Here is a 6,586-nt window from a genome sequence, read left to right as displayed (position 1 = left end):
TAGCTCCCATTCCACGTTAATGGTCACGTTAGTTAGACTAACGTGGCTATTAACGTGGCATCTTCCTTGCTTCCTTTGTTCTGAAACCAAGCAAGTACAGTACATCAAAGCTAGGTTCTAACTCATGAGATCATGCATCATCCATTTTATCATTCAATTCATGCATAATTCTTATAAAATCATATAAAATTCACAATGTTTGCTTGAATCAAGATATAAGTGATTATCTATCCAAAACTTGCTTATTAACTAAGAAAATGCATGAAACTTCCCTAAAACAGTAAAGAAAAGGTCAGTAAAATTGGCCTAAATGCCTTGGCATCACCAATATGGCATTCAGAGCATCAATTTCAGGAACTCCCTTCCTCTGAGGCATCCCATTACTCACAGGATTCCTTTCAGAAGTGTACATGAACTGGTTGTTTGCAACCATGTCAATGAGTTCCTGAGCTTCTGCAGGCGTTTTCTTTAGGTGAATGGATCCACCTGCAGAATGGTCCAATGGCATCTTTGATAATTCAGACAGACCATTATAGAATATATCCAGGATGGTCCATTCTGAAAGCATGTCAGAAGGACACTTTTTGGTCAGTTGCTTATATCTCTCCCAAGCTTCATAGAGGGATTCACCTTCTTTCTGTTTGAAGGTTTGAACATCCACTCTAAGCTTGCTAAGCTTTTGAGGAGGAAAGAACTTAGCTAAGAAAGTCGTGACCAGCTTATCCCAAGAGTTCAGGCTGTCTTTAGGTTGAGAGTCCCACCATATTCTAGCTCTGTCTCTTACAACAAACGGGGAAAGCATAAGCCTGTAGACCTCGGGATCAACTCCATTGGTCTTAACAGTATCACAGATTTGCAAGAATTCAGTTAAGAACTGAGAAGGATCTTCTGATGGAAGTCCATGAAACTTGCAGTTCTGTTGCATCAGAGAAACTAGTTGAGGCTTTAGCTCAAAATTGTTTGCTCCAATGGCAGGGATTGAGATGCTTCTTCCATGGAAGTTGGAATTTGGTGCAGTAAAGTCACCAAGCATCTTCCTTGCATCTCCACCATTATTATTATTTTCGGCCATGTCTCCTTCTTTTTCGAAAATTTCTGTCAGATTTTCTCCAGAGAGTTGTGCTTTAGCTTTCCTTAGCTTCCTCTTCAGAGTCCTTTCAGGTTCCGGATCAACTTCAACAAGAATGTTCTTATCCTTGTTCCTGCTCATATGAAAAAGAAGAGAACAGAAAAGAAAATATGAAATCCTCTATGTCACAATATAGAGATTTCTTTATGTGAGTAGAAGAGAAAAAAAAAGAGAATTCGAACATAGAAAGAGGGAGAGGGTTCAAATTTTTGAGAAGAAGAGGGGTGTTAGTAGATAAATAAATAAATAGAAGGAGATGGGAGAGGGAAGAATTCAAAAATTAATTAAAATAAAATAAAAATATTTATGTTTTCAATTTAAAAATAAAGTTAAAATTCAAAAATAAAAAAATTAAATTAAATTAAATTAAAATTTAAAACAATTAGTTAATTAAAAAGGAATTTTGAAAAAGAGGTTAGTGATTTTCGAAAATTGGAGAGAGAAAAGTAGTTAGGTGGTTTTGAAAAAGATATGATTGAAACAAATAGATAGGATTAATTTGAAAAAGATTTGAAAATTAATTTTGAAAAGATAAGAGGTTAGAAAAGATTTTGAAATTGATTTTGGAAAAGATGTGATTGTCATTTATTTTGGAAAAGATTTGAAAAAGAAATTTAAAAAGATTTGATTTTGAAAATTAAAGTTGATTACTTGACTAACAAGAAACAAAAAGATATGATTTTAAAATTTAAAGATTGAACCTTTCTTACTAGGCAAGTAACAAACTTAAAATTTTTGAATCAATCACATTAATTGTTAGCATTAATTTCGAAAATATGAAATAGAAATAAGAAAAAGATTTTGAAAATTTCAAAATTATGAGAGAAAAAATGAAAAAGATTTGGTTTTTGAAAAAGATTTGAAAAAGATAGAATTTTTAAATTAAAAATTTGATTTGACTCATAAGAAACAACTAGATTTTAAAAATTTTTGAAAAAGTCAAGTCAAATTTTCGAATTTTATGAGATGAAAAAGGGAAAGATATATTTTTTTTTTTTTGAATTCTTTTATGATGAAAGAGAAAAACAATGAAAAGACTCAAAACATGAGAATTCAAAATCAAAACACATGATGCATGCAAGAACACTTTGAATGTCAAGATGAACACCAAGAACACTATGAATGTCAAGATGAACACCAAGAACTTATTTTTGAAAAATTTTTTTAGAAAAGAGAGACATGCAAGACACCAAACTTAGAAATTTTCAAACTTTAGACACTAACAAATTGAAAATGCATATGAAAAACAAGAAAAGACACAAAACATGAAAATGCAAAGATCAAACAAAGAAGATCATCAAGAACAACTTGAAGATTATGAAGAACACCATGCATGGGTTTTCGAAAATTTTAATGAAATTAAAAATATGCAATTAACACCAAACTTAAAAATTGACACAAGACTCAAACAAGAAACATCAAATTATTTTTTATTTTTATGATTTTATTAAATTTTTTGGATTTTTCAAAAATTAATTGGAAAAAGAAAAATAAGGATTTCAAAAATTTTTAATAAGAATTCCAGGGATCATGCAATGTCAGTCTAAAGCTCCGGTCCAGGAATTAGACATGTCTTAATAGCCAGCCAAGCTTTTCATGAAAGCTTCGGTCCAAAACACTAGACATGGCCAATGGCCAGCCAAGCTTCAGCAGAACATTACATACAAAAGCTAAATTGCTGAGAAAGACAAAGAAGCTCTTCTCTAATGATAGTTGAAACCTCGGTCCAAAGGATTAGACATGGCTTAACAGCCAGCCAGACTTCAACAGATCATCATGAAACTCTAGAATTCATTCTTAAAAATTCTGAAGCCATAGAATAATTTATTATATATATATATATATATATATATATATATATATATATTTGAAAATTTTTTCAAAAATAAAAATAAAAATAATAAAAACAAAAAGCTTAAAATTAAAATAAAATTTACCTAATCTGAGCAACAAGATGAACCGTCAGTTGTCCAAACTCGAACAATCCCTGGCAACGGCACCAAAAAATTGGTGCACGAAATCGTGATCGTTCATTCCTTGGTAACGGCACCAAAAACTTAATACGCACGTTCATAATTTTAGTTCTTTGTCACAACTTCGCACAACTAACCAGCAAGTGCACTGGGTCCTCCAAGTAATAAACCTTACGTGAGTAAGGGTCGATCCCACGGAGATTGTTGGCTTGAAGCAAGCTATGGTCACCTTGTAAATCTCAGTCAGGAGGATTCAAATGGTTATAGAGTTTTAATAATTAAAAGATAAATAAAACATAAAATAAAGATAGAGATACTTATGTAATTCATTGGTGAGAATTTCAGATAAGCGTATGAAGATGCTTAGTTCCTTCTGAATCTCTGCTTTCCTACTGCTTTCATCCAATCCTTCATACTCCTTTCTATGGCAAGCTGTATGTTGTGTATCACCGTTTGTCAATGGCTACATCCCGTCCTCTCAGTGAAAATGGTCCAAAATGCCCTGTCACCACACGGCTAATCATCTGTCGGTTCTCGATCATACTGGAATAGGATTCAGTAATCCTTTTGCGTCTGTCACTACGCCCAGCACTCGCGAGTTTGAAGCTCGTCACAGCCATCCCTCCCCAGATCCTACTCGGAATACCATAGACAAGGTTTAGACTTTCCGAATCTCAAGAATGGCCGCCAATAATTCTAGCCTATACCACGAAGACTCCGATCTCACGATCAGGAGGCTAAGAGATATGCATTCAAGCTTGTTTGCATGTAGAATGGAAGTATTTGTCAGGCACGCGTTCATAAGTGAGAATGATGATGAGCGTCACATAATCATCATATTCATCATGTTCTTGTGTGCGAATGAATCTTAGAGAAGAAATAGGCTTGAATTGAACAGAAAAACAATAGTACTTTGCATTAATTCATGAGGAACAACAGAGCTCCACACCTTAATCTGTGGTGTGTAGAAACTCTACCGTTGAAAATACATAAGAAAAAGGTCTAGGCATGGCCGAATGGCCAGCCTCCAAGGTCTAGGGACTAAACGTCCAAAGATGTAAAAATGATCCAAAGATGTAAAAACAATAGTAAAAAGTTCTATTTATACTAAACTAGTTACTAGGGTTACAGAAATAAGTAAATGATGCAGAAATCCACTCCCGAACCCACTTAGTGTGTGCTTGGGCTGAGCATTGAAGCTTTCACGTGTAGAGGTCTTCTTGGAGTTAAACGCTAGTTTGTAACCTGTTTCTGGCGTTTAACTCTGCTTTGCAACCTGTTTCTACCGTTTAACTCCAGAATAGGGCAGAAAGCTGGCATTTAGAGACACATGCCGTCAAAGAGTACAAAGTTCAGATCTAAAAATGTCATAAGGTACAAAATAAATCTCTAAAATTTGTTTAAATACTAAACTAGTGACCTAGGTTTATAGAAAACGAGTAAACTATGATAGATAGTGCAGAAATCCACCTTCGAGGCCCACTTGGTGTGTGCTGGGGCTGAGACTTGAGCTTTACACGTGCCTAGGCTGTTTTTGGAGTCAAACACCAGGTTGTAACCTGTTTCTGGCGTTTAACTCCAGAATAGGGCAAGAAGCTGGCGTTGAACGCCAGTTTGCGTCATTTATCTTCGAGCAAAGTGTGGACTATTATATATTGCTGGAAATCCCTGGATGTCTATTTTCCAACGCAATTGAGAGTGCGCCATTTGGACTTCTGTAGCTCCAGAAAATCTACTTTGAGTGCAGGGAGGTCAGAATCCAACAGCATCTGCAGTCCTTTTTCAGCTTCTGAATCAAATTTTTGCTCAGGTCCCTCAATTTCAGCCAGAAATTATCTGAAATCACAGAAAAACACACAAAATCATAGTAAAGTCTAGAAATGTGATTTTTATTTAAAAAATAATAAGAATATAATAAAAAGTGACTAAAACATATTAAAAACTACCTAAAAACAATGCCAAAAAGCGTATAAATTATCCGCTCATCACAACACCAAACTTACATTGTTGCTTGTCCCCAAGCAACTAAAAACAAATTAGGATAAAAAGAAGAGAAGATACAATGAATTCCAAAAACATCTATGAAGATCAGTCTTAATTAGATGAGCGGGGCTATTAGCTTTTTGCTTCTGAACAGTTTTGGCATCTCACTTTATCCTTTGAAGTTTAGAATGATTGGCATCTATAGGAACTCAAAATTCGGATAGTGTTATTGATTCTCCTAGTTCAGTATGTTGATTCCTGAACACAGTTACTTTATGAGTCTTGGCCGTGACCCTAAGCATTTTGTTTTCCAGTATTACCACCGGATACATAAATGCCACAAACACATAACTGGGTAAACCTTTTTAGATTGTGACTCAGCTTTGCTAAAGTCCCCAATTAGAGGTGTCCAGAGTTCTTAAGCACACTCTGTTTTTGCTTTGGACCTTGACTTTAATCGCTCAGTCTCAAGTTTTCACTTGACACCTACACACCACAAGCACATGGTTAGGGACAGCTTGATTTAGCCGCTTAGGCCTGGATTTTATTCCTTTGGGCCCTCCTATCCGCTGTGCTCAAAGCCTTGGATCCTTTTTATTACCCTTGCCTTTTGGTTTTAAGGGCTATTGGCTTTTTGCTCTTGCCTTTTGGTTTTAAGAGCTCTTGGCTTTTTCTGCTTGCTTTTTCTTTTTTTTCTCTTTTTTTTTTCGCCATTTTTCTTTTCTTTTTTTTTGCAAACTTTGTTCTTCACTACTTTTTCTTTCTTCAAGAATCATTTTTTTGATTTTTCAGATTATCAATGACATTTCTCCTTTTCCATTATTCTTTCAAGAGCCAACAATTTTAACATTCATAAACAACAAATTCAAAAATATGCACTGTTCAAGCATTCATTCAGAAAACAAAAAGTATTGCCACCACATCAAAATAATTAAACTATTTTAAAATTCGAAATTCATGTACTTCTTTTTCTTTTTCAGAAAACATTTTTCATTTAAGAAAGGTGATAGATTCATACGACATTCATATATTTAAGACATAGACACTAGACACTAATGATCATGTAATAAAGATACAAACATAGATAAAACATAAAGCATATAAATCGAAAAATAGAAAAACAAATAGACAAGGAGATTAAGGAACGGGTCCACCTTAGTGAGGGTGGCGTCTTCTTCCTCTTGAAGAACCAGTGGTGCTCTTGAGCTCCTCTATGTCTCTTCCTTGCCTTTGTTGCTCCTCCCTCATGGCTCTTTGATCTGCAGTCAAATGCTCTACCACTGAACTATGGACCCTTGAGATGAACCTCTCCATCTCTCATGACTCGGGGGTGGAAGCAACTGCCTTCCTTTTCCTCTTTCTAGAGGTTTTCCTAGCAACGGCGCCAAAAACTTGGTGCACGAATTGTGAATCACACTTTTCACAACTCGTACCACTAACCAGCAAGTGCACTGGGTCGTCCAAGTAATATCTTACGTGAGTAAGGGTCGATCCCACTGAG

The 6,586-nt window shown here is 35.1% G+C and overlaps 1 non-coding gene across 1 annotated transcript; it reads left to right on the top strand.

The window, feature by feature from the left end:
* The first annotated feature begins 562 nt into the window (after nt 1-562).
* Nucleotides 563-670, top strand: LOC148563942 (small nucleolar RNA R71). Its single transcript, XR_015884068.1, has one exon. It is a non-coding gene; the product is annotated as a small nucleolar RNA R71 (small nucleolar RNA).
* Nucleotides 671-6,586: the final 5,916 nt, after the last annotated feature.

The sequence above is a fragment of the Arachis ipaensis genome, chromosome B5, assembly GCF_059453495.1.
Source record: "Arachis ipaensis isolate K30076 ecotype BB chromosome B5, ASM5945349v1, whole genome shotgun sequence".
In the NCBI taxonomy this organism is placed as follows: domain Eukaryota; kingdom Viridiplantae; phylum Streptophyta; class Magnoliopsida; order Fabales; family Fabaceae; genus Arachis; species Arachis ipaensis.
This window is presented reverse-complemented; position numbering and strand designations above follow the sequence as displayed.